Source organism: Ovis canadensis, chromosome 14, assembly GCF_042477335.2.
Source record: "Ovis canadensis isolate MfBH-ARS-UI-01 breed Bighorn chromosome 14, ARS-UI_OviCan_v2, whole genome shotgun sequence".
In the NCBI taxonomy this organism is placed as follows: Eukaryota; Metazoa; Chordata; class Mammalia; order Artiodactyla; family Bovidae; genus Ovis; species Ovis canadensis.
Window position 1 is genome coordinate 35,878,290 of NC_091258.1, and position 26,202 is coordinate 35,904,491.

Genomic DNA, 26,202 nt, shown 5'->3' on the forward strand with positions numbered 1-26,202 from the left:
GCCACTGATGTGAAGAACTGACTCTTTGGAAAAGACCCTGATGCTGGACAAGATTGAAGGCAGGAGGAGAAGGGGACGACAGAGGATGAGAAGGTTGGATGGCATTACCGGCTCAATGGACATGAGTTTGAGCAAGCTTCAGGAGTTGATGATGGACAGGTAAGCCTGGCGTGTTGCAGTCCATGGAGTCACAAGGAGTCAGACACAACTGAACGACTGAACTGAGCAAGACCTTGTTCTGAAGACCTAGTCATTTGAGTCTCTGAACTGAACTGAGCTGAGTTACTGAACTGAGTTACTGAACTGAACTGAGCTGAAGACATTACTTGAAGAATGGATTTTGTTTGGGAAACTCTAGATTAAAGACGTAAATGGTTCTGAAGGGATTCAGGTCTTTTCAACACTCTTACTGTGTTGGTGAGCTCTGGGATTCTCAAAAGGAGGGACAATGACAGTACTAACATCTACATTTATTTGACCACAGAATTATCTTTTCTAAGCATACATTCTACAATGAGTGTCCACGGAGCCCAGGTTGAGAAGGCTAATTCGAAGTTTGCATGTCTGGGGTATGTTACAGGAGTTTATTCTATGCAGAATTCAAGAGGGAGACTAGATTCTGTGAGTCTGGGATATTACTTTTGAGTTTAAGAATTCAGGATCACTTGAGAAATTTACTTATTAAAAAATCCTTTGTAGAAAAGAGAAACTCTCACATTCTGCTGGTAGGATTAGAAATTATTATAGCCTTTCTAAAAATTGACTTCACAATGCTTGTCAAGAATGTCAAAAACATTAATACTTAGTATACAGCCAGTCCTTCTCTAGGAAGGTATCAGTTCAGTTCAGTCGCTCAGTCGTGTCCAGCTCTTTGTGACCCCATGAGTCGCAGCATGCCTGGCTTCCTTGTCCATCACCAACTCCCGGAGTTCACTCAAACTCGTGTCCATCGAGTCGGTAGTGTCATCCAGCCATCTCATCCTCTGTCGTCCCCTTTTCCTCCTCCCCCCAATCCCTCCTAGCATCAGAGTCTTTTCCAATGAGTCAACTCTTCACATGAGGTGGCCAAAGTACTGGAGTTTCAGCTTTAGCATCATTCCTTCCAAAGAACACCCAGGACTGATCTCCTTCAGAATGGACTGGTTGGATCTCCTTGCAATCCAAGGGACTCTCAAGAGTCTTTTCCAACACCACAGTTCAAAAGCATCAATTCTTCGGTGCTCAGCTTTCTTCACAGTCCATCCATACTTGGACTCGCATCCATACATGACCACTGGAAAAACCATAGCCTTGACTAGATGGACCTTTGTTGGCAAAGTAATGTCTCTCCTTTCAATATGCTATCTAGGTTGGTCATAACTTTCCTTCCAAGGAGTAAGCATCTTTTAATTTCATGGCTGCAGTCACCATCTGCAGTGATTTTGGAGCCCCCCAAAAATAAAGTCTGACACTGTTTCCATTGTTTCCCCATCTATTTGCCAGGAAGTGATGGGACCAGATGCCATGATCCTCGTTTTCTGAAGGTTGAGCTTTAAGCCAACCTTTTCACTCGCCTCTTTCACTTTCATCAAGAGGCTTTTGAGTTCCTGTTCACTTTCTGCCATCAGGGTGGTGTCATCTGCATAGTATGCTAAATAAATAATCTTGCACTGAGACCTAGTTCTGATGATAGTTACTCCCATATTGTTTATAAGGTTGATATGCGAAAAAAAGAAAAGCATTTTAATGACTGTCATGGCCAGGGGACCCACTAATCAGAGCAGATGCCTCCTTTGGTGCATTAGTGTGGCTGGACTCATGCACAGCCATTAAATATCAATGCTGATTCTTTGTAGGAAAGATGAAAATTGAAAAAAAATGATGCAATGAAGAAATAGTTGTATAAATTGTGTCTATGTAATAGAATCAGTTCAGTTCAGTCGCTCAGTCGTGTACGACTCTTTGCAACCCCATAAACCGCAGCACGCCAGGCCTCCCTGTCCATCACCAACTCCCGGAGTCCACCCAAACCCATGTCCATTGAGTCGGTGATGCCATCCAACCATCTCATCCTCTGCCATCCCCTTCTCCTGCCCTCAGTCTTTCCAAGCATCAGGGTCTTTTCAAATGAGTCAGCTCTTTGCATCAGGTGGCCAAAGTATTGGAGTTTCAGCTTCAACATCAGTCCTTCCAATGAACATTCAGGACTGATTTCCTTTAGGATGGACTGGTTGGATCTCCTTACAGTCCAAGGGACTCTCAAGAGTCTTCTCCAACACTACAGTTCAAAAGCATCAATTCTTCAGTGCTCAGCTATCTTTATAGTCCAACTCTCACATCCATACATGACCACTGGAAAAACCATAGTCTTGACTGGATGGACCTTTATTGGCAAAGTAACATCTCTGTTTAAAAGTAATTTTATTGAAGACTGTTTAATGACAGAAATGTTCTTAAAATATTAAATGGGAAAATCAGATTAGAACTGTATATAGATAACAGAAAAACAGTAAATTCTGGAGTTTAAATATCAAAGCTGTATCTTCTTAAATACAGAGACATTTTAAAATACTTTCAAACATTAAGTTGTATTATTCACCATATTAGTACTTCTCAAGAAAGTTTCAAGGGGAAACTGGAACAGAAATATAACATCTTATTGGAGCCATTTGACATGGAAATCTCAAAATAGATAGGGTGGATGAAAGTGTTGGAGTTTTCAAAAAACAGTGTTGGAATTTTTAGACAAGAATAAGTTTTAACCAAGATACCAATAAAATGCTTCTTCCAACCCATTTTTTCCATCTCTCTGTTTGCAAAGGCTTCCCAGCAAACCCCAATAACATTATATTTAGAACATTAAATGGTTGATTCTCTCTCCTGCTCCTTGAATTTCAGCTTCTTGTCTTCTGATCATACCTTCCTTTCTCTCACTGCCATTCTGCAGGATATGAGAGATTCCTTGGAGAATATGAGTGGCCTCCAAGGGAAGATCAATAGAAACTAACAATTGGGGTCTCCAAAAGCAAAACATTGCTTTTGTACAATTATCAGAACTCATCAAGCTTCCTGGTCACTTTTTAGAGCCTGTCCATCAAATGTAAACACACAGCCAAGGATCTTCAGATATTTGACAAAAGTCTTCCATACAAAAAGGCAAAGACAGCCACCCTCCTCCAAAAAAAAAAAAAAAAAATTAAGATAGGAAATAAAGACAGTATAGGAACCAGAAGCATTGAAACAACCAAATACCTGTATTATCTCTAGAGTGCTATTATATCTATGAACATCAACATGTTTTTCTTGGAAAGAGTTTTTCTTTTTTTTTGGTTTGAAAATGCTCTTAGAAACTAAAAATATAATAGTGGAAATGAAAAAAATTTAATAGAAGAGATGGAAGATGAAGTTGAGAAAAATCTTTCAGAAGATTAAATTTATTTATTTTTTATTTTTTTTACTTTACACTACTTTATTGGTTTTGCCATACATTGACATGAATCCGCCACGGGTGTACATGAGTTCCCAATCCTGAACCCACCTCCCACCTCCCACCCCATATCATCTCTCTGGATCATCCCCATGCACCAGCCCCAAGCATCCTGTATCCTGTATCGAAGATAGACTGGTGATTCTTTTCTTACATGATAGTATACATGTTCCAATGCCATTCTCCCTAATCATCCCACCCTCTCCCTCTCCCTCAGAGTCCAAAAGTCCATTTTATACATCTGTGTCTTGTTTGCTGTCTCGCATACAGGGTTATCCTTACCATCTTTCTAAATTCCACATATATGTGTTAGTATACTGTATTGGTGTTTTTCTTTTTGGCTTACTTCACTCTGTATAATAGGCTCCAGTTTCATCCACCTCATTAGAACTGATTCAAATGTATTCTTTTTAATGGCTGAGTAATACTCCATTGTGTATATGTACCACAGCTTTCTTATCCATTCATCTGCTGATGTACATCTAGGTTGTTTCCATGTCCTGGCTATTATAAACAGTGCTGCAATGAACATTGGGGTACATGTGTCTCTTCACAGCAGGATCCTCTATGATCCACCTCCCAGAATACTGGAAATAGAAGCAAAAATAAACAAATGGGATCTAATTAAAATTAAAAGCTTCTGCACAACAAAGGAAGCTATAAGCAAGGTGAAAAGACAGCCTTAAGAATGGGAGAAAATAACAGCAAATGAAGCAACTGACAAACAACTAATCTCAAAAATATACAAGCAACTTATGCAGCTCAATTCCAGAAAATAAATGACCCAATCAAAAAATGGGCCAAAGAACTAAATAGACATTTCTCCAAAGAAAACATACGAATGGCTAACAAACTCATGAAGAGATGCTCAACATTACTCATTATCAGAGAAATGCAAATCAAGACCACAATGAGGTACCATTTCACACCAGTCAGAATGGCTGCAATCCAAAAGTTTGCAAGCAATAAGTGCTAGAGAGGGTGTGGAGAAAAGGGAACCCTCTTACACTGTTGGTGGGAATGCAAACTAGTACAGCCACTATGGAGAACAGTGTGTAGATTCTTTAAAAAATTGCAAATAGAACTGCCTTATGACCCAGCAATCCCACTGCTGGGCATACACACCGAGGAAACCAGAAGATTAAAATTTTAAAAACTAAAAAGATAGCTATTAGCAGAAAGATTTTTAAGAAACTAGAGGCCAAACTCACATGTCCTTTATCCCACTGTTAGGAAGCTTAGGAACAATGTACACAGAAAAGAAACAATGAAAAAAAGGCAAGAATGCTGCCTAGAAATCTTCAGAGGAAATGGCTTTCCAGTGCGATGAATGAACAAAGGTTGGATGAATGAGCAAAGGTTGACACTAAGGCTCATTATGACAACATTTCAGATCATCAAAAATAAAGAGAAGGTCTTAAAGACTTTCAGACAGGTAAAACACATCACACTAGGAGGACTGGGGATAAGAACAGCAAGAGAGTGTTCAACAGCGACAGTGGAAATTAGAAGAGGATGTAACATCACCTTCAAACCCTGAGAAGATCCTCCTCATTGCAGAATTCAATATCCAGCAAATTCTTTTTCCATTTTTTTTTGAGATGAAACACACACACAAAAACTCCTAAGTAGTTTCTGAAATAGTATCATAAATAATAATTATATTGCAGCACTTCGTAGTTGAATAAATTAACCTTTCTGAGCCTCAAGGGCTCAGATGACTGTAAAGTGGGCATAATACTAAGACTTGTCTCAAGGACCTACTGTATAGCACGTAGAACTCTGCTCAGTGTTGTGTCGTGGACTGGATGGGAGGGAAGTTTGAGGGAGAATGGATACATGTATATGTATGGCTGGGTCCTTTCACTGTTCACCTGAAACTGTTACAACATTGTTTGCAAATTGGCTATGCCCCAATACAAAATAAAGATTTTTTACAAAAATAAAACAGAAAAAATAATAGGCCTTATCTCCTAGGATTGTTTCTAGGGTTAAAAAATGATAACAGCTATAAACCATTTACCTGGAGAAGGAAACGGCAGTCCATCCTAGCACTATTGCCTGGAAAATCCCATGGACAGAGGAGCCTGGTAGGTTACAGTCCATGGGGTCGCAAAGAGTCGGACACGACTGAGCAACTTCACTTTCACTTTATAAACCATTTAAGACACCAAATTCTGGCTGGTGTACTCATTAAATGTTCATTATGACTATTATGATTGGGGAGGGACATGCTGAAAGTGGCAAACACCCAGTCAGGCTTTTCAGTCTTGAGTAGTCCAAACACGATTAGAAAGTAGGACAGGAAAGAGATGAGTAATCTACCACCAACCAAGCACTAGCTTTGTGCCAGATCCTGTCCTTTCCCTGTGCCAGATCCTGTCCTTTCCCTGTACTTTCTGATGGCACCACTGGTGTCCCCATTTTACAGATGAGGAAACTGAGCTTCAGGCAGGTGATATCACTTGTGCAGACAGGAGCTAGCACAGGCAGGTTTGGAAGCCTGATTTTCTGCCTCCATGGTTCTTGTTCTAGGTTCTAGGTGGCAGGGGTCCTGGGGGCTTCCCTCCTGCCCATTCCCACCTCTCTAGTGCCTGCTTCTCCTCCATTTGTCCTTCTGGAGCTGAGTGGGGGAACTTCTCAGGCCAAACAGAGGGCGGGAAGTTAGATCATCAGCCATCTTTAAGGGGGTAATTAGCTGACTATGAAAACAGCTTTGCTCACCGCAGCAATTCGCCCCACCAGGGGAGAGGGGAAGTCCATGTTTTTATTATAAACGGAATCATAGAAGGGTTTAAGGCTTAGCTGTGTTTGGTTTGGTTAGGTTTTCTAAAGGCCTGAGGTGGAACTTGGCATCTACTAAGCCAGCCTAGAAGAAAGGAAGTTTATTTTCTGGGTCAGATGAAAAGACTTGGGGTTTCTTGATTTGTATTTTCATGGAAAAGGAGCAACTTGCTGCCTTTGCTGAATCGCCCAGACCCTCAGGTCTTCTGCTGTTTTTCCAGGTCAGTGTTGGGGAGGCAGAGGCAGGTCAGGCAGTGTAAGGAGAGAGAGAAAGAGAGGTACCTCCAGGGTGATGGGAGAGGGGCTGCCAGAGGGTCTAGGGATCCAGTGCGAGCCAGGTGGAATTCAAGGGAAGTGCTTCAGAGGCCACTTATTGCTTGTAGGACCTTGGCCAAGTTAATTAACCTCTCTGAGTCTAGTTTTCACATCTGTATAGTGAGAGGGATACCCAGGGCTTGTTCAGTGGACCAGTCAACCAGCATAATGTTGTGGCATAGGGTACGGACTGTTTGGCTTTGAACCCTAGCCCTTGATTTAAAAGTCAAGCTAAGAAATTTGGATTTAAGGAATCAATCAACTTTTGAGTGAAAAGTTCTAAGAGGCCATTTTATTCAACCCACTCAAATGTGTGTGTGTGTGTGTGTGTGTGTGTGTGTGCGTGCGCGCGCGCGAGCGCACGTACGCTCAATCATGTGTGACTCTTTATTACCCCATGGGCTGTAGCTTGCTAGGCTCCCCTGTCCCTGTGATTTTTCCAGGCAAGAATACTGGAGCGGGTTGCCGTCTCCCCCTCCAGGGGATCTTCCTGACCCAGGGATCAAACCCAGGTCTCTCGCATCTCCTGTGTTGGTAGGTGGATTCTTTAGGACGGAGCCACCCTCAACCCACTCAAGTAACAGAAGGAAAATCAGGGGCTCAGGAAAAGAATGTAGCTCATTCAAAGTCCTGGCTGAAGTATAACCAGGAAGAAATCTTGGATGGTAAGTCAACAGACTATTAGTGAGAAAGATTTCCCTTCTAGAAATCTCCCAGATTACATCACTGATGATGCTGAGAATCCTTCCCAAGAAGGACCTTAAAAGACAACTATCATATTCACAGGCAAACACCTTAAGCTTATGAAGAACTATTCACACTTTAGTATAAATTAGTTTACTTCAGTATGGTAGCTAGCTGAGAGGAGGGACTGCTGGGTAGGTCAAGGGGCAGATAAACTTGTGATTCAGGGTAAAGAAGAATCTGCAGCTCTTCTAAGTCTCCAGTGTGGCTGGGGGTAGAGCTGGGGAGCCAGAGGAGCCTGAAGACCATACCATCCCACTTCCCAGGAACATCAAATATATACCTCTCTACAGAGCTATGGTTTTATAATTTGGAACCGACTCAGTTTTGGGCAGAGATTCCTCATCCTTCCTGACCACTCAGAACCAAAAAATGCTCACAAAGCTTGGCCAGTGGTATCTTAACCTCAGGGGCCCATTTACAAATAGACCCAGTGCATTGGGTTCAACCATATCCCCAACCCACAATATCTCTGGGTTACTGTATTATTACACTCAGTTTTTTCAGATCTGCCTCCAACAAGAATCAGAAAGGACTTTGGGCAATTTATAAGGATACGTTAAATCGAACAAGATGGTCTCCCCACCACTTCCCTTGCCTCGCTGCACCGCTTGCCCCTTTAAGGAACGAAGGAAGGAATAGGATCAAGGGTGAGGTAGAAGGTTCAATTAGAACTCAGGCTACAGAATGTGGCGCATCAATCCACTTAGCTTGTTTAACAGTGGGCTACATCCGAATGCATCCAGGGGTTGATTTGGGCCCTTCTGGAAGCTTAGATGGAATCTGCTTCTTTAATTCTCTAAACATCATCATTGTTATTCCTACTAATAACGAAGCAACGAGACAGGTTCTATCTGTTCCCTCAACCAATTCAACAATGATCATAAAACCTTCTCCCATCCCCTTGAGGGGGCTGCCTCCCAGTGGGCTCTTTTTTTTGGATTGTTAGTTTACCCATTTAGTGCATATTTATAAGATGCTTGGGACTTTCCAGGTGACTCAGTGGATAAAGAATCTGCCTGCAATGCAGGAGACGCAGGAGATGTGGGTTCTATCCTTGGGTTGGGAAGATCCCCTGGAGGAAGGCATGACAATCCACTAAAGCATTCTTGCCTGGTGAATCCCATGGACAGAGGAGCCTGGTGGGCTATAGTCCATGGGGTCACAAAAAGTTGGACATGACTGAATTGATTGAGCAGGCATGCACATGTAAGATGCCTACTATGTGTCAATGCTCTTCTGGACTTTGGGGATGCAAGGGTTAACCAAACAGTCTCAGGTCTTCCCCTCATAGAACTTGCCATAGAGTGTGTGCTTCAGCACATGTATGTATTAAACTTCAAAATACTGAGAAGCTCTCTGGGACCTTGCCCTCTCTGAATGCTACAAAGACACTTTGGAGAGGTGAGTGGATCATTCAGGGTCCAGCCAGGAAGACTTGCACTCCTCAAGTGTTTTCAACAGAGGGGGTGAATACAGGGAATTGATTACAGTTAGAGGAAGAGGTGAGATGCCTCTGGAGGTTGGGGAAAAGCCTTGAGGTGACTCAGATGGAGATCAGGAACAGCTGGATGTCGCTCCCATTCTCACTCTTCCAGGCTAGAGGGATCAAGAGCAGAAGCTGTGTTTCCTGAGCCACTGGGACCAGGAGGTCACCCAGTGGAGGCTGCAGCCATGCCAGGCTGTCTGGAGGGAGCCTCCTGAGTCACAGAGAAGATGCAGTTTCTCCTGAAAGTGCCCTGAGGCAGAGAGAGAGTGCTGTGGGTGAAATATCCTAGCTTTTCCCTCCCCCTCCCCCTCCCCCACCTCCAGACTCCTGCCAGGACCTCCTAGCAGCTAACTGATTCCTTGGAGTTTTACAGGAGTCTGAGACCACAGGTAGCCTTCAAGGCTAGCCCTCCCCACACCCCATTATGGAGCAGAGCAGAGGAAGGGTGGATGATACATGTGTTTACAAACCTGGCCCCTGGCCACAGAAGGAACATTTTATATGAGAGCCCAGGACACAAACTTACTTTTCCTTGGTGACTCAGCTGGTAAAGAATCTGCCTGCAAAGAGATCCAGGTTCAATCCCTAGGTCGGAAAATTCCCCTGGAGAAGGGAATGGCTACCCACTCCAGTATTCTTGCCCAGAGAATCCCATGGACAGAGGAGCCTGGCAGGCTACATTCCATGGGGTCCAAAGAGTTGGACAAGACTGAGCAACTAACCCTTTCACTTTTCAAGGTCAGGGTAATAACAGAATTCAGTGCCACCTTCTCCTGGAACATCCTTATAATCCTCATCACCACCATCATCATTGTTATCTGCTACCACCAGAGATACAGAGCCTTTGACTGGTAGGACCCTTCTGCAACTTTGAGTTATGTATGTATACATGTTTACCCAAAGAGATTCTATTTTGGGGCCATTTAATAGGTGAGAAAACTGAGTCTCAGAGAAAGCAATTCACTTGCCCAAAGTCATGTAGTGAGCAAGAGGCAGAACCAGAATTTGAACTGAAATCTGTTCGACTCTAAGTCCTGTGCCCTGACCCTGGAGCTCTGACTCACTGAGGCTCCTGGGGGCAGTGGACTCTGGAGCTAAGCCTGTCTCAGGGCATGGGGAATCCTTGGGCAAAAGGGACAGCTCTGATGAGACCTTGGGACTCAGACCCAGCCTTGGAGGAGAAGCCTCCTCTGGGCCCTTCCTTCCCCACCTTCCCACACACACCAAGCAGTATCCAAATGTCAGGGACCCGCCAAAGGCATGGAGAACAGGCCAGCAGGTTGTTGGAAAGACCTCGACCCTGTTACCCAGAGGATTGGAGCCAGTGACTCAAAGGGCAAAGCATGCTTGTTTCAAGATGTGTAGTGTGTGTCCCAGAGCCATGAAATCGTCCCCACACCCTGCAGCTCTGCCCAGCAGGTACCGGATGGAGCTGGCCCCACCTGGGACTTTCCTGACTGGTCCTGCTTGAGGAGGTCTCTAGCTGTTGAGGCTGCCTGGTGCCTACAAGGTGCCTGGCACTGGTGAGCTGAGAATGGCCCCTGGCCCTGCCTTTGGAGCTTTGGGCGAACACATAGGTCTATATATCGATCAAACTGGAGTAGAGGCAGAGAGCATCCAGCCACAGCTGGTCAGAAACTTCTTTGAGAACCCATCCCTCTGATCCTACATGGCAGTCTCCGGTCATTCCTGGATGCTGGGTATAAGTTATATCTTCTTGAGGAGGTCAGATTGTCAAAAGGACAAAAGACGGGGAGTCAGAGAGGGCCGCTGGGGTGATTGGGCGACTCTTCCAGGACCATGTCACCGAGTTTCTGATGTGGCTTTCATACTTTGTCCTAGCCAGGCCTCCGTATGTTACAGCATTGGTGGCCTGGGATTCTGGCTTTATCACTGCCTAATCTCAGTTTAATTGCTGTGGTCAATTTCCCCTACACTTAATAACCCACAGCTTGGTATATTGTTTAATATGGTTGACACACACTTTGCTTTAAATGTCAGCACTGACTGGGCCTGGGGACTTGGCAGGCTCCCTGGGAGAGATGGCAGAGGAGCGGCGTCATCTGCTAGGCGTCTGGGATGCTGGTATGTTGGCTGCAACTTCTCTTGGCTTGGACGCTCAGCCACTGCCCAGTGCTGAGCTGTTGGATGGCAGTTGCCCTTTCCAGCCTGTATCTGAGGGTCCACCCAGCCCTGATTTTCTTTCCTCTTGCTCTGTCCCACCTAGGGGGTCTATGGTGAAGTGGGTGTCTGGTAGGCAGCCAGCTTCAACTTGGAAAGTGTGTTGCCCCCAGAAACAAGCGGGAGTCCTACCGCCCCTGTGCTGTGAGCGGGCTGGTTCTGGTCGTGTGTTTGTGACCAAGACCCCGGAGAGCGGGAGGCGGCTGTTGGGTAAATATCACACTCTGGTTGAAGGACTGCAAGCAACATCAGTAATGACGGTTGTGCCAAGATGGCTCTGCCCATTGCTCGCCTGTGGTTGGACTCAACCTGCAAATTGGATCTATTTTTGCTCCCCACAACTTCCTTTCTTCTGCTTCTTCTTTAATCAATTTTTGGCAGTACTGGTCTTCACTGCTGCGTGCAGACTTTCTCTAGTTGCAATGAGCAGGGGCTACTCTCCAGTTGCCGTGTCTGAGCTTTTCATTGCGGTGGTTTCTTTTGCAGAGTGCTTGGGCTCAGTAGTTGTGGTGCCCATGGGCTTAGTTGCCCCATGGAATGTGAGAGCTCCTGACCCAGAGATTGAAGCCCTGTCCCCTGCATTGGCAGGCAGATTCTTATTCACTGGACCACCAAGGGAAGTCCCATTCTTTCTGTTCCTAATGGACTAAATTAGGATGAACTTCAGCAGGATGGACTAAAGCTGATGGAACTCATGTGACGACCTCCTAGTCCATTTAGCCCCCACTCCCCGGTGCAAATTTCTATGGAAACTGCACTTTCATCCACAGGCCACAGGCACCCAGAAGTGTTGTTTGCCCTGGGTGTTCCTGCTTTGTTTGGCAGGACACCTGAGCCAAGCTGAACCAATCAGCTTCTCTCCTGGAGAAATTCAGGGTGATGAGGTAGCATAGTCGTGTCTGAAGGTTTCTAAAATGGTAACTCAAAGGCCTGGGAGCCATGGGGCAGCAATATTTTACCTCTGGCCCAGACTGCAGAGGAAGGAGAATGAAGGGTATTGAGACACAGATAATCCTGCAGACATCTCTCCAGCTCTGGTCCCAAAGGAACAGCGTTTTCCTGCCTTTGGCTTCCCTGAGACACCCAAAGCCTTGTGATAAATGCCCCCCTTTTGGCTGAAGCATCTTGGGTTGGGTTTGTCATTTTCAACCAAGAGCTCTGCCTAAAACAATCCAGTGAGTGCTAGACGCAGAATTGGCCAGGTAAAAGGCTCACTTGTTATTACTAAGTTGTATTTGGGGTATGGTTTTGGCAGGAAAGTAAACTTCTTGGGAGGGAGTCTGATGAAGATCACAGTGGTTTTGGGTGCAGGAGATTTGTCCCTAGGGCTGGCATGTCTCCTGATCTCCTCACCTTGGTCGGGTTTCTCCTTCCATCCTTGACATGGAGGGTGCAGCTGGAATCTAGGGTTTGTGCCCCAGACTCAGCCAGGGTCATTTGCTCCAATCTTGGGTCTGGCCCCACTATTCAGGGGTGATCAGCCCCTTCCCACGACTGTTTGGGAAAGTCATGCTCACCCGAGAGTACTCGAGAGCCAATTTGAGAGCATCTTCTCTACAGGCATTTTCTTTTGGGTTTAGCTCTGAGGAACACCTCTGGGATGCTGTCAACCTGATCCCCTTCACCTGAGACAGCCTATTGTTCAGGTGTTTGGGTAGGCACAGTGTCTAGGCCCATCATACTTAGGGGTGCACCAAAAGGTCTTAATGTTAGTTTCTTTTTTAAATCAGAGGGGAAAATGGAAAATAGTGGCATTAAAAAATAATGACTTCAGCCTCAATTCATCTTTATACCAACATCATTGTAAAATATTTGTGTATTTAGTGGCTCAGTTGTGTCCATCTCTTTGCGACCCCCATGGACTGTAGCCCACCAGTCTCCTCTATCTATGGGATTTTCCAGGTAAGAATACTGGAGTGGGTTGCTATTTCCTCTTCCCGGGGATCTTCCCAACCCAGGGACTGAACCTGCGTCTCCTACACTGCAGGTGAATTCTTTACCTGATGAGCCATCAGGGAAGCCCCATTGTAAAATGTGCGTGTGTGTGTGTGTTTTCCCATGGAGGAAGGGGCTCACAAGGGCAAGAATGTCTGAAGCCCAACAACAGCATCATGTCGTGGCCCTGTTCACATCCCCTCCCCACCCCGACTCTTAAGCATGTGTAGAAGTTCCAGCTTCCTGAGTTCTCAGGTAGAGCCTACCACCAAAGTGAGTAGATGCACCCTGGATTGTTTGGGGGGAGCGTTCTACAGGGAGGGCAGTGATCCCAAGTGTCTCTGCTGCTCTGGGTCAATTTCCAAGTCTTGCCTGCTCTATACAGCTAGGCAGTGGGACAGATCAGCTGCTCTGAGTCCTTACTTTTCCCACCTGAACTGAGCTCCAAGTTTAGCCAAGCAGAAAACCTGAGCCCAAGGCAGCACTGCCTGAAGACTCTGCATTCTTAACCTGGAAGGACAATTACCTCAAAAGTAAAAACATTGGCCCTTGCAGACAAACAGGAACTTGAACTCTGCCCTGGCCTCTTGCAGGAAGGAACCAGGCAGCATCCACTCCTTCCTCCAAACCACAGAACATCATGAGAGCTACCAAATGTCATGCTCATCTCGTGTGTTATCTCATTGAGTTACCCTAGCAGCCCTACAAGGAGACTACTACTATTATTAGCCCCATTTTACAGACATGGAAACTCAAGAGAGACTCATGGAGGCTCATGGAGACTCATGGAGGCTCAGAGAGATTGGCTAAGTTCAGAGAGTTAGTAAAGTGGCAAGGTCAGAGTTTGAATTCCGAGCTGCGTGACCATAGAGCTAACACTTCCTTTATCCCCTAGCCCCCACCCCCAGCCAGGGGGCTGGCCTCCTAGGTCAGAGGTCATGTTCCCCAAGGAAGAAGCTTGGTATCAAGAGATGTTTCCAAGATGAGGCCCAGATAGGGTGTCCTGGCAACACACACAGAAGACCTTGGAGTGGTGCACAGGATGAACATTTTCTTTGTATTTCATAGACATATGGGCACTTAAGCAAACATATATATTTGATACATCTAAATTACAATTTCCTGTATATTCCTCCTAGAGAAGATTTAAAGAAAAATATTAAGCAAATCATGGTACTGGTGACACATGGAAAAAAAAAGTTAAACAAAAAATAGTAAATATTGGTATATGGGGACTTCCCTGGTGGTCCAGTGATTTCAACGTAGGGCCTCCAATGCCAGGGGTGTGGGTTTGATCCCTGACTGGGGAGCTAAGATCTCGCAGGTCTTGAGGCAAAAAAAAAACAAAACATAAAACAGAAACAATATGGTAACAAATTCAATAAAGATTTTTAAAATGGTTAACATTAAAAAAAAAAAAAAGCAACACACATATTTGGTATGTGGGAAAGACCTATAGGTCATACAATGGGGTTTAGTCCTCCTGTGAGCGTCCTTGAGTGTTTCTTCAGTTCTCTGAGACTCAGTTTCCCCATCTTTAAAATGGGATTGGCCCCAAAGGATTGTTTAAAGATACAAAGTAGATGACACTGTGTGTCTTCTTTGATGAGGCATGGGAGATCTTAGCTCCCTGAGCAGGGATAAAACCCGCCCGGACACACAGTGGATGGGTCGCCAAGCTCTGCGTAGTGTCTGTGGGCAGAGAGCCCCATGGCCAAGTGCTCTTTTGGCCGTGAGCTCTCAGACTGGGAGCATGAGAGGCGTTTTTGAACGGGCAGGCAGGAGGTTGGGCTTGGAACTTGGGTTCTCTGTGCTTAATTCTATTTGGACTCATCCCGGATCTCTGGTCCTCCCAAGTAACATTCTGTAAATCTGCGAAATTGAACATGAGCCTTAATTGCTGAAATTACCTGTAGCGTTAGCTTCCTTCACAGCTGTGCCCTCTCCTGGGCTCGTGCCAGTTCTCCGGGAGTGGCTGGATCTGCGAGGGCTGAGCCCTAATGCAGCAGGCTGTCGGTGGGCCTGAGCGCCCAGCCTAGGACCCTGGAGTGGCCCTAGGAACTCCGCCTGTGGTCTTCCGAGGACAGTCCTGGGATCTCAACACAGCCAGGCAAGCTTCTCCCCTCAAGAAGCCTACCCTCATTAAAGATGGCGGAGAAGTAGCTCGTTTTCCTGGAATCACCTGAGATCCCGGAAGTCAGAGTCCATGTCCAGTGTTCCTGTTATGAGTCAACCACAGAATTCGTGATGCTCAACCAGTGGGCGTCACTGAGAGTTTATAGTAACCAGAGGGGACAGGAGGCGTGAAAGAACCCTGGGGAGGTATTAGCCTCTGTGTCTTTGCCTCAGACATCTTCCGCTTCATTGCATAATGTGAGGCAATGAAAATGGCCACAAGAAAGGACGAGAGAAAAGATAACTCAGACTCACTAGTTTTCAGGGAAATGTAAATTAAAATTTAAATCACATGTATTTGTTCACTTATCACAGTGTGAATAATTTACATTTTAATAATTTCAGAGTTGCATAATGTGGGGGAAATGGACTTCTTTTTGATTCAAGTGAGAGTGTAACTTGGTTGAGGCAATCTGGCAGGATTTGCTAAAATTAAAAATGTGCATGGCCCTGTTCCTTGACTCAGCAGTTCTACTTCTAGGGATCTTTCTACCTTAGGAAAGTATTTGCACTTTGCACAAAGATGGTTTGGTAGGCAATCAGAAACAACCTAAATGCCCATCCAAAGGCAATGGTGAAATGATGCTCTGTGGCAGTCATCACCTCCCTGGGATTTCCTTCAAGTCCTTCGCCCCCTCTGGTCAGCAGGACTCCTCAGCGATGGCCATAGCACAGAACTCGATGTATAAGTTTAGAAAATTCTCAAAGACTTTCTGTTGGTGAAAAAAAAAAACCAAGATGCAGTAATATCTAAACAGTATGAAATAAACTGTGTAAAATCAACATTTCACCAACAAACAAACCTGTAGAGCTGACCCAAAGCAATACCACGTATTTCTACAGATGCTTAAAATTTATAGAAAAAGCTCTGAAAGGAAATCCACCAAACAAATGATAGTAGTCACTTCTGGTTGGAGGCGTGGGACTTGAGGAGGTCCCCAGCTTTATATCCACTGTTTGAAAATAATTTTTACAGGTGAATGTATTCGTGTACTATTTATATAATAAAAGTAAATGTATTGATGGGATTGGCTGAAGGATACACTGTGTGTGCACCCCCAAGGCACAAATGTCCCGTCACCACACAGTAGATGGTTAGAGACGTAAGAGAGACAGAAGTCCTTGCTATGTGACTATTCACTTTTGGATAACCCTATGCTATACACATCTTAACACACACGACTAAATACAACTTAAATTAACTGTGAATGGAAGTCAACAGTTGTGTAAAAGACGCAGGGTTTCAAGAAGCAGATGAAAGTGAACTGGAGAACTTCTTGAAGTCACTCTCAAAGCCAGTGTTCAAGGAAGATATAGCAGCAGAAGAGGAGGGATTGGCAAAAGAAAAAGGGACATAAACAGGGATGATGACATGTTAAGGGCTTTGCAAGAGGATGAGATGAATATCACAGCGTTGACTGAGTCTCGAGAAAACGATGTGTTCAAAAGACAACCCTTTAAAATAATCGTGCTGTCAAGGTCAAATAAGGAGATTGACTTGCACGATTTTATAGGATCTTCAAGAATACGAATTTGTTAGTTCTCAAAATTAATGCCCACTTGTAATTATAGCCTGGATGTGGTTAAACATCAGATAAATGCATTGGAAATAATTTTTCTTCCATTTTTCTTGAGATAAATTATAAACCAAATCCTTTTATCTCTTTAACACATGACTTTGTGATTTTTTTAAAAAAATAGATATTTTAATTTTGTGTCTTTAGCTGTGTTTCTGATTGTGAGTAGAGTTGCTTTTGGTACTTTTTTTTTTTCTTTTCGATGTTTCAGAGTGTCTAACCCTGTCTGAGGAAGAAGTGGAAGGGAATATACCTTGAGGAAGTGAAACGTGAAGAGGAGAAGTTTGCCCAGTGGACAAAACAAGAGAAAGACATGCCTGGCAGAAGGCGCAGCACGTGCAAAGCCACTGAGGCATGAGCGAATGAGGTGCACTTGGGGGACAGAAGGTGATGTTGCAGGATCACTGAGTACAGATGAAAAACCGCAGAGAAAGGAGATGTAGAAATCAGCTGGAGATAGACCATGGAAGATCAGGGGCTGCTGTGAGAGGCTCAGAGTTCATCCTTCAGGCAACAGGAAGGGTTGCAGCATCCTTTCCACTCCCCTTCCTCCGTACTTGCTGTGGTCCAGACTCAGGAGGGATGTGATACGCTCTGATCCAGCTTCTCCATGTGTCGCTCCAGGAGGCACAGAGCAGCCTTGTGCTCTGGCCAAGACCTCCCCGGTGCTGATGCAGCCATGCTCCCGGCATCACCCTGTGTAAGGTGAGCAGTAACTCACTTGATCCTCTCCATCATCCTGAGAGGAAAAGAGAAGTTAAGGATTTGGCCGAGGTCACACAGTGGGGAAACTGCAAGAGTTGGGTTTTGGACCTGTGACCTGTTTGCTTAATCTGCCCACCAGGTAGGCAGGGCTCTTCTATGTAGGTTTTCACAGTGTAAATGGATTTACTTCTGGATTTAGACATGTTTGTTCAAAACAGTTGTATAACTGTTATAAATGAAAAAACTATTTTCTATTACACATTACATACATATTTGCTTGTTAAAATAGAGCATTTGCTCCTGTTGGGGTCTAATGAGAGATGAATGTGTAAATTAAGGCAGAGGGCATAGCCAGAGAAGGAGGGGATCCACAGGAACACATTTAAGAGTTTTTGGCAACAGGGCGATGTACTAAGTAGCTGGAATGGGGTGAGGGGCCGCTTTGACATGCCTGAGTTCTGGGTGACTAGTGATGGCATTAGCTACCTGGGGGTGTGAGCATTACAAGTTATCCTGGGTATATTAAAATCCTAAATAAAGTGCTTGGGCATTGGAGATAGCGGGATGGGATGGGGCAGAAGGCCTGCTTCCTGGTAGGGCTTCCTGGATGTGTCGGGAAGGGCTCTGGCTCAAGACCCTGGGTCCCCAGACCAAGGCTGTGAAATTACCATCACAGGGAAATGGAAATTCTCAGCAAGGGAGCCCAAGTGCTGAGGGCAGGCGGTACAGACGGCTCTGCCTGAGACCAAGTGCACGGTCCCAGCATGGCTGTAACCAGAGCTCCGGAAGAACATTAGGAACGTGACATCAGGATGGCATTTGCAACCTTGCTCGACAGGTGGGTGGAGCATTGATGACTTGAATAGTTTCAGCTGGGGCTGAGGGGTGAGCCAGGGTAACCAGAGTCCCTGCTCCTCTCCCAGGGCACCTGGCCCAAGGCCTTGCTCGCCTCCTGTTGTCCTTTGTTTCTGTGGCGGAAAATTTGAAAGCCTGGCATATTGGGTTTCTCTTTAGCACACCGATAAGGCAGAGGAAACATCTGTAGTTTGAGACAAAATGTGTGAAAGATGAGGGTGGGGGGGGGCAGGGGTGGGGACAGAAGTTTTCTGTCTTAGAGAATGTTTTATCTCCTTGCTAGACACCTCCTTTATTAAAATGAAATTTATAGGTTGAAACGTGAACACGAATGTCAAGGAGACAGAAGGTTTAGATCCAACAGGAGGGAATTCACAATACATAAAAAAGGAAATCCCGAAAAGTCACACTTCCAGAAGCAAATGCAGACGCATTTGCTTCGGTTTCCTAGACTTTTTCTCCGATATCCAGCTCAAAGAGCTCTACCACCTGTGATCCACGCCTTAGATTTATTATTAGTTTCCAGGGACCAGCCCAACAGCTTTAGCACCAGCATTTTCATAAATCAAGCATTGAAAGCAGTTCAGTTGAGAAACTGATAGAAAAGGCCTGGACCCCAGAGGCATCGAGCTCTCAAGCTCCCAAGTCTTGCCATTCACCCTTCTGCACAATCCCAAAGACAGAGAAGATGTGGGAGAAGACAGGACTTGGTGTTGTGTGGAGTTAGCCCAGGAGTCAGAGATAGCTGCGTTCTGCAGCATCCTTCCCACTCCCCTTCCTCCGTACTTGCTGTGGTCCAGACTCTGGGATCAGGTTGAATCCAAGCAGAGGGACCCCCAGTTGTGTCAGGCTGTTGGGTAGGAACGGGAGCCTCCAGCTTCAAGAGGGAAATACCCTGCTTCGAAATAGCTACCGCACACTCTGTAAGTGGGCCATTTGTTGTTGTTTGATATGTTAGAAGTTTCATCAAACCTCTGGGCATATTTATACAATTAGAGCGGCAAGAGAAAGAAAACAGCGCAGTGACAAATTGGGCTCGTGCACTCTGATTAACTTGTTAAACTAAAAAGATCGCGGAGGAAACGCGCCCCGTTTGAATTTATGAAATTGCTTCTCATCAAGATAGAAGCCTGCTGAGCCATTAGGGGCGCAGGCAGCTGGTATGCACTTTGGCCAGAATTCGATGCAGGTCCTGAAGGAAAGGGGAACCATCCCTGACTTCAAACCCAATGACAGATCTTCTCTGTGACCAGGCAGGGCTGCTTTGTCCAAAGCCTAGACAATCTTGTCAAGACTTGCTGGTCCAGAACCCAGGCAGCCAGGTGATTCCTGTCATCCAGTGTTTTTTGGGCTCTTGGTTCTTTATGAGCATGATGACAGGTAGAAAAACAAGAGGGTGAGGAGTTTTAGGTTAAAAACCCTAGAGATTCAGTTTGTATCTCCTATGTCTTCAGCCATTGTGGGTGGACCCCGGACCTTAAAGAGTTGAGTTCTGTCCAACCCTAACAAATAGAAGCCAACATTTATCACTACTGACTCTGTGCTGGAGGAAAGGCTCAATGCTTTTGAGTCAATTATCTTATTAAAGACTCATGATGACTCTACAGCAAAGGTGCTAGTATTATTCCCTTTTCCAAATGAGGTCAAGGCAAGGTCCATGGTGGATCATGGTGACGTGGATGAAGGGCAGGGCTGGGACTTGAACCTGGTGAATCTGTTTTTTGATCCTGTGATGTTCATTTCATACTGTTGTCTGCATCAAGGCTGTGGAAATCCCCAGGCCCTTCAAAGACCCTATAGCGTCTGAAACAGCCTTTGGACACACCAAAGAGTTTGAGCCAACTTGCAAATTATTTATAAAATACAAATAGAACGATGTTTGCAAATTGGTATGCACGGAGATTATCTCCCAACCTAGAAAACTGGATTAATCCATTTGTCTTATGCCTCGACCATTCTGATGCTCAACGGAAAAATGGAATGTACAGCATGTCAACTCTACCAGTAATAGTAGTAGCTGATAATAGTCAGTTCAGTTCAATCACTCAGTTGTGACTGACTCTTTGTGACCCTATGGACAGCACCCTGTCCATCACCAACTCCCAGAGCTTGCTCAAACTCATGTCCATCGAGTCAGTGATGCCATCCAACCTTATCCTCTGTTGTCCCCTTCTCTTCCTGCCTTCAATCTATAATAGTAATAGCTAATCTTATAATATAATACCTCTATCAACAATAATAATCAATATTAGTAATAGCTAATCTTATTAATACAACACGTGTATCAATGTCTGTGCCATATGTCTGGCCCTGGTACTTTGTTTGTGTCAGCTCATTTAATCCTCATATCAACCTTATGGTATAGGTGCTATTTTTAAGTCTATTTTCCAGATGAGGAAACTGAGGCACTGGAGGTTAAATTAATTGCCGAAGGGACACAGGCAGTTGTCATCTGGAGTCCACCTCCCGACAACCACGGAAATGCTGTGTCCTGCCCAGAGGGCCATCCTGTGCACCAGGTCGAGCCCTCCCCTCTTCACTGCTGGGAGATGTTCCCTGGGGCCTGATGAAGTTTTGTCTTGCATTCTGGGAAGGTGACTCATTCTCCTTGGTGCTGGAGGAACCAGCCTCCTTTTCTAGGCAGGGACCTTGCTGCCTGCTCCTTTTCTGTTGCTGGGTGAGCTGGGGCAGTGGATGCGGTTTCTCAGGCGCTGCCCAGCCCCAGAAGGATGTGGCTGTTTGCCTTCTGCCCACTTTGGAGCATGGCGGGAGTACCTGACCCGGTCAGTATGTAGAACCAGAAGAACAGGAATCTGGTTAATGGGACACGGAACGGTGCTTGTCCATTGGGATGGTGAACACCAGTATGGGCTGGGGTTAGTGCCCTGGAAGGCACATAGGATTGCAAGAACCACATCATTTTCTTGGAAAGTGGCAGGCCCAGGCCTGCCCAGGCTGAAACAGATGTGTATGCATTGCAGAAGGTGGGGCCCAACTTTTCCAAGAGTCTTCTGAAAGAAAGGTGACTCATCTTTTCTTAAAGGATATAAAGGCAAGGCTCTTGGAAGTCATCCTTGGCCACTGGTGATCTAGGTTGTTGGCAGATCACTCATTCATTCATTCCTTCATTCAGCGAGTCTCCAGCAGTGACTGCATGATGTATGGGGACAGCACAGTGAAGAGAACCAAGTCCTTTGGCGTGAATGATCTAGACTAAGGGGAAAGCCTGTGGTTGTATTATCGTGTGTGTGTGTGTGTGTGCTCAATCGTGTCCGGCTCTTTGCGACCCATACACTGTAGCACACCAGGCTCCTCTATCCATGGAATTCTCCAGGCAAGAATACTGGAGTGAGTTGTTGTTGTTGTTGTCACCCAGTCATGTCCAACTCTTTGCAACCCCATGGACTGCAGCACACCAGGCCTTTGTCCCTCACCATCTCCCGAAGTTTGCCTAAGTTCATGTCCATTGCATCAGTGATGCCATCCAGCCATCTCATCCTCTGACACCCTCTTCCCCTCCTGCCCTCAATCTTTCCTGGCATCAGGGACTTTTCCAATGAGTCAGCTGTTCCCATCAGATGACCAAAATACTGGAATTTCAACTTTAGCATCAATCCTTCTAACTGAAGTGGTTAGCCGTTCCTTCCTGACCCAGGGATGGAACTCAGGTCTCCTGCATGGCAGGCAGATTCTTTACTGTCTGAGCCACCAGGGAAGCCCTATTATCACAGGAATAAATGCAAATTTGTTCATCAGAGATGAGAGTTACAGAGGAAAGCAGTCTAGTGCTTTGGGATCCTATAGGGAAGAAACACCTGGTCAGAAAAGTCAGGAGAAGCTTCCCCAAGGAAGAGCATCTGGCGCTGAGATCTGAATCATGAGAGGAGCTCGATGCACCAGAGAGAGATGGGGAAGGAAGAGCTCTTCTTGTCGAGGGACTGCATGTGCAAAGGCCCAGTGGCAGAGGGGAGCATGGCAGATACCAGGGCCTGAAGAGGCAGGGGTGGCTGGAGTACAGAACCTCGGAGTGGCGCTGAAGGATCAGCTTCACTCGGCTGGGTTTCTCTGGCTGTGTTGAGGCCATGGAACGGGTTGGGCTTCATTAAAGAAACAAACAGAAGCTATTAAGTGGTTTTAAGCATGCAAATGGATGAATGAAAATCTCTCAGTCATGTCCGACTCTGCAACCCCATGGATGGTAGCCTGCCCAGCTCCTCTGTCCATGGGATTCTCCAGGCAAGAATACTGGAGTGGGTAGCCAATCCCTTCTACGGGTATCTTCCCGACTCAGGGATGGAATCTGGGTCTCCTGCCTTGGAGGTAGGTTCTTTACTGTCTGAGCTACCAGGCAAATGAGGGAGGAGGGTAAACATGGCAAGAGGGAAGTGACGCATCCATTTATGTTTGGCAAAAACCACAATGACCCAAATTCATTCCTTTGTGGTAGAACTTCCGGAGAGGGCCGAGTGTTCCCAACATGGAAGTCACAAGGGTGAGACCCTGGGTGCACGGAGCCTCGGAGAAAGCCCACATTGGAAAAGAATGAATTATCGAAGCAGTATTGGGAGGCCACCGCTTTTAAGCACAAAATCTAGCAGATTGGGAATATTTAGTGTGGGGGCCCCAGGATTGCACTTAATAGCCTTTAGGGTAGTGTCTTGCTTTCTTGCAGCAATAGAAGCTCATCCTAATGACCCCAGGGCTATCCAGGAAAGATAAAATTATAGTGAGTATTATTTGTTTTGAAAAATACTGTACAACATAATACACTCAGGTGTATCCCCCTACCCCAGATGATGGTTAAAATTTAAAAAAAAAAAAAAGGTCCTAAAGGAATACCTTACATGACCTCTAAAGCATTCCATCATGACCTGACCCTTGAGCAGATAGCCAAGACTAACTGCATTGCTTGGTCAAAAAGTTCATTTGGATTTTTCTGTAGGATCTTACTTTTTGGCCAACCCAATATTATAAGCACTTCCGTAGTGGTTCAGTGGGAAAGAAGCTGCCTGTCAAGCAGGAGACATGGGTTCCATCCCTGAGTCTGGAAGATCCCCTGGAGAAGGAAACAGCTGCACATTCCAGTATTCTTGCCTGGGAAATCCCATGGACCGAAGAGCCTGGTGGGCTGCAGTCCGCGGGGTCACAAAAGATTCGGACTCGACTTGGTGATTCAACAACAACAACAACAACAACAACAATACTACAAGCAAATCAATTAACTCAAGAGATTTTTAACTAGCAGCCAGGAAGGGTCTGAACAGGTAGAGGTGGCTCTGGCATTGAATTATGGGTGAAATCTGGAATAACTTTGAGGCACAGGAGAGAAAAAGCCTACATCATCTTAATCAGACTGCTGGCAAAAATACGGACATTCAAGTCCCTTCTGGTGAGAGTTCAGAAGAGGAGAAACATACAAAGGAGAAGCCCAGGGGCAGAGGTTGGAAAGATGCAGCCAGAAGCCAAGGGATGCCGACGGCCTCCAGAGCTGGAGGAGGCAAGGAAAGGATTCTCCACTAGAGTGTCCGGAGGGAGTGGGGAGCTGCCCACACCTTAATGTCAGCCTAACGATACTAATTTTAGACTCTGGCTTCCAACACTTGAGAGAATAAACGTCTATTGTTTTTGAGCCATCAAGTTTGTGGTAATTTGTTGCAGCAGCCACAGGAGACAAATGCATTCTTTTTATGTTTTTACTGACTTTTAAAAATTTCACTCGTTTGTTTTGGCTGCCCTGGGTCTTCATTGCTGGGCGCAGGCTTCCTCTGGCTGCGGTGAGTAGAAGCTGCTCTTCGTTGCAGTGCATGGGCCTCTTATTGAGGTGGCTTCTGCTGTTGGAGCACGGGCTCTAGGGTGCACCAGCTTCAGTAGTTGTGGCACACGGGCTTAGTTGCCTGGTGGCAAGTGCGATCTTCTTGGACCAGGGATTGGCAGGCAAATTCTTAACCACTGGACCACCAGGGAAGCCCTGAGGCACATTTAATTCATATTCCACAAACATCCATGATTTCATGTGGCTGGTGTCTTCTCATACTTCATAGCTCAGACTGAAAGGCACCTCTTGACTTGAGGATCCCCAGCCTCCAATATTCTTGCCTGGGAAATCCCATGGACAGAGGAGCCTGGTGGGGTCAGTTCATAGGATTGCAGAGTCAGACACAACTGAGAACACACACACCTCACACACAACCCCCCTAACCGGACCAGCTACCCTGCCTGTTAACCTCCAGCACACTCACATCCTTAAACCTGAATTTCTTCCTTAGTTTGTGTGTTCTGCTTTGTCTCCCATCCTCCCAGTAGAACATGAGCTTCAGGCAGTAGCATCTTATTTCCCACTGAAGAGCCCCCAGCAGAAGCCTGGGGCAGACTGAACGCTCCTTGGAGGTTTGTTGAATGAATAAATGACCTTTCACGGTGTCCTGGAGGCCCACTGAGTTTGCCCAGTATTCATAAGACTGGTCCTCTTGCTTGCCGTGATCAACAGGTCTTGATGGTTATTTAAATTCTTCTTTTGGATCCTTAGTCTGTCCCAGGATGTGAAGCTGTTTAATATTCATTCATTCATTCACTCATTCAATAAATATTTATTTATTCGGGCTTATGCGTGAGGCAGTCCACTGATGATTCCTAATTGGGCTATTTTTTCCCCTGTTGAATTTCAATTGAGAAAGAAAAAAGCAATTGCAGCATTTTTCAAGGCAAAACAAGCCATATAACAACCACAAACCGCAAACAACGAAACAATCTTTCATGAGGCTAATTAGTCCTAAGCCTTAAAAAAAAGTAATAATTGCCAGTTCTGGAACAGTCTTTGAAGGCTTTTTGAACAGAATAGTAATCAGGAAACTTCAGCCTTCATGAGGCAAGGGCTCAGAGCAAAACAAGGCACTTCAGAGTTGTGTACTTTCTGGAACTCTGATTTGGCTGAATTTTCTTCTGATAAGGAAATTTTAAGGACATTGATGGGCAAGGGAAGCACATTCATTGCACATACTGATTCTTTCAACAGACTTCACAATATACAACCAGTCTCATAATCAGAAGTGTTTCTTTCTGTTTAAAACCCAGAAGGGTAGCTGACATCTTTTATCAAAAAGACAGACAATTCTTGTCCCCTGACAATTCCAGATTATGGATCCCAGGAGGCTCTCCTTACACTGGTATTTTATCACTGGAATCAGAGCGACTGCTGTTTATTTTCTGAACCTTCACATAGTTTTCAAGGTGTTGCCAGCAGGGCCTGGGCTGACAGTGACACGTGTTATTGTCACATTGCTAGATCTGAAAGAAAACACCAGATAAATAAATATCAGTGTTTCCTTGGATCTCTTTTTGCTATCATGGCACCTGAGGCACTGGCATTTGTTAATTCACATATCTCCCCTGTTTGGTGAGGCAATGTTTCCTTTCATCTGCTGGAGTGGGGGAGGAAGGGGGCGGTGTGGGCTGGCAGCCTGGCATGGGACCTGGATGAACTGCCATTCGATCTGGGTGAGGGGGAGAGGGTGGAGATGGCCTCTGAATACAGTTCCGCCCATGGAGCAGGGTGGAGCCTGGCTGCAGGACTATCTTCCCAGGCCTCTGTCATGTGGGTAGGTTACCCTGCATCGTGCTCAGCATCAGGTGATGTGGGCTGGGGTCCCAGCTGGGTAGGTTGCTCAACCTCCCAGCCTCAACTTCTGTACCTGTAGAAATGGATCCTGGGACCCTCCTCCTAGGTTGTTGAGAGACCCACAGAAGAGAGAAGAGACCCACAGAAGAGAGAAGAGCCCCCCTCCAGCCAGACTGACCCCTTATTTTCCCCCAGACCTTCTGCTTCCTCCCCTGCTCTGCCCTCTGGATCACACTTCCCTCTGCCTTTGGCCTTCTTTAGATTTCCTTATCCTAGAACCCAGGATGATGTCAACAACCTATGGCCCACGGGCCGCATCTGGCCTGCTGCCTGATTTTGGAAATACAGTTTTCCTGGCATG